At 68.5% G+C, this 2386-nt stretch overlaps 1 long non-coding RNA gene across 1 annotated transcript; it reads left to right on the top strand.

Annotated features, from left to right (window-relative positions):
• The first annotated feature begins 247 nt into the window (after positions 1-247).
• On the top strand, positions 248-1516 carry LOC149523266 (uncharacterized). The gene is made up of 3 exons (XR_016347086.1): positions 248-356; positions 631-726; positions 892-1516. It is a non-coding gene; the product is annotated as an uncharacterized LOC149523266 (long non-coding RNA).
• Positions 1517-2386: the final 870 nt, after the last annotated feature.

Genomic DNA, 2386 nt, shown 5'->3' with positions numbered 1-2386 from the left:
TGGGGGCGCTGGCCGTGTGAGCGTCTCTTGGGGGCCCAGCCTCACACGCCCCTTTGTCTCCTTGGGTCTCACAGGAGATCATGGAGGACTCGCCCCCCCGCTGGTCTTGGCCGACTGCCTCAACGCCGCCTGCAGCCTCAGGTACCGACCCCCCGCCGACTCCCCCCAGAGCAGATCCCCTGGCCAGGGAGTGGGAAAGTCTCTGTCTCCTGCTGCTGAATTAACAGTCTCTGCCCCTCTCTCCTGCCAGCACCTTGCAGCCTCCCCTGCGGGCCCAGCTCCTGAGCCCCCTGCTGACGGCGGCCGTGGGACAGACAGTGTCTGGGGACTGGCAGCAGGAGCCCATCCACACTCAGGTACGTCCCTCCGGGCCCTGCTCCCGGGCTGGGCTGGAGCTCCAGAGAGGAGGGGGGGGTGGGTGGCAGAGGGAGGGAAGAAGCTGCAGGTTTGGATCCTTCCCTCCAGGGTTCCCGTTGCTCTCCCGGGGGGCCCGTCCCTTCCACGCCCAGCCTGGGCTCCTCCCTGCTCTGCGAGGCGGCTCAGACCCTGCTCAAGGCTGCACCCCGAAGCCAGCGGGTGGCCTGGATTCCCCAACCCCCCTCTGACCCAGGGCTCCCCCTTGTCTTGCAGCAGTTCATCCGGGCCCTTCCCTACGACCTCCAGGCCCTACTGGCGAGCCTCCTCGCCGAGTCCCCAGACACCGCCCGGCTGCAGCTCATAATGGAGGTGAGCCCCGTGGGGGGGACGGGGCCATTGTCCCTGCTTCCTCGGGGGGGGGCCGAGAGAGGAGCAGTGTCAGTGGCTGGGGGGGGCACAGTCCGAGAGGAGCCCCAGGCTCTGCCCAGAACCGGCACCTCCCTACGGGTCCTGACCTGCCTCTTTCCCCCCCAGCACCTGAGCCCGTGGCTGGAGTCCCGCCTGCCCCAGGAGCGAGCCAGGGCCCTTGGCAGCACCACGGCCCTGCTGGGAGTCGCCACCACCCTCCCGGGGTTTGACGTAAGTGACCTCGGAGCCGGGGGGTCTGGGGCTGCAGGGCGCGGGGCTGGGAGCGTCCCCGGGAGGCAGAGGCAGGGCCGGGAATGGGCCGGGAATGGGCCGCGTTCTCCTTTCCCCGGGGAGGGGCGACCCTGGGCCCTTCAGGGGGGCTCTTGAGGGACTGGGCCCCAGACTGGGGAGTGGCCGTCAGTGGATCCCCTTGTTCCACCCCCGGAGTGACCCTTCAGTCGGGGCCATTGCTCAGGGTTGTCTCCTCGCAAGGCCGGCCCCGCCCCCGCCCCGGGAGGTGTCTCTGTCCGTCCCCCGAGCTCAGACCCGCCTCGGCGGCCGTTTGCATGGGACGTGCAGCCCCAGGATGCTGAGGGACCCCCCCTCTTCTCTCCCCTCAGAACTCCGCCGACTGGCCGAGGATGGGTCACCACGTGGCCCAGCTGGGCCTTTTTATTTCGGACCCATCCGAAGACGTCAGCCGGCTGGCCCGGGAGGGGGTGCACAGCCTGTATCAACTCCTCCTGCACCACAGGGGTAAGGAACCCAGCCGGGACCTGGGCCCCAGGGACACCCTGAGGGTGCCGGCGGCGGGGGGAGGGGACCCAGCCCTTTTCCCCCAGACTGGCCCAAGGGGGGATGCGTCCCTCTGTGTTCCCCTTCTACCCCCTGTGCCCCTCCATTTGCCCAGGGATGCCTGCAGGGACCCGTGGGAGGGGAAGGGCTCAGACCTGCCAGCAGAATGACCCTGTTGTGTCTCTTGCAGGCCTCAACATCCACCAGGCAGAGGACCTGTGGTGCAGACACTACTACAAAGAAAGATGGGTCCTGGCTCACAGCAACAGCGTGCGGGTGGGAGAGGTAAGGACGCGCTGCCAGGGCAGGGCAGGGCTCGGGGGTGGGGCTGGCTGGGGCCCTCGTGGGGGTAGGAGGGTCTTGGGGGCAGGAGGAAGGGGTGACCTGGGGCAGGGGTTGGGGTGCCGGGTGAGGAGAGCGTCTGGGTGCAGGGTCTGGAAGGGAGTTTGGGGAGGAGGAAGCTGTTTTAGCCCCAGGAGTTGGGGCCGGGCTCTGGGCCGTCAGCTGAAACCTCCTGTGCTCTTGATTCCAGGTCTTTGGGCAGCTCTTCACAGCAGAGCAGGAGAATTGCTTTTTGGACAAGGCTCTGCTCGCTGCCCGCTCCCCCCTGCGGCGCCCCAGCCAGGCCGGGCTGGTCCTGGCCCACGCCCTGCATGGGCAGGCCCATCAGCTCCTGGAATACATGGTGAGCAGCCGGAGCAGATCAGGAGAGTGGGGCAGGGCCAGGGTCTCCTTCCCATCCCCTCAGGGAGTCCCCCGCCCCTTTCCTCAGGCTGCCCCCACCCCACGTCCCTGCTGGCAGAATCCCTCCTGCCCCTGCGAGCGT

The sequence above is a fragment of the Pelodiscus sinensis genome, chromosome 18 (assembly GCF_052426305.1).
Source record: "Pelodiscus sinensis isolate ZL-2025 chromosome 18, ASM5242630v1, whole genome shotgun sequence".
Taxonomy (NCBI): Eukaryota; Metazoa; Chordata; order Testudines; family Trionychidae; genus Pelodiscus; species Pelodiscus sinensis.
This window is presented reverse-complemented; position numbering and strand designations above follow the sequence as displayed.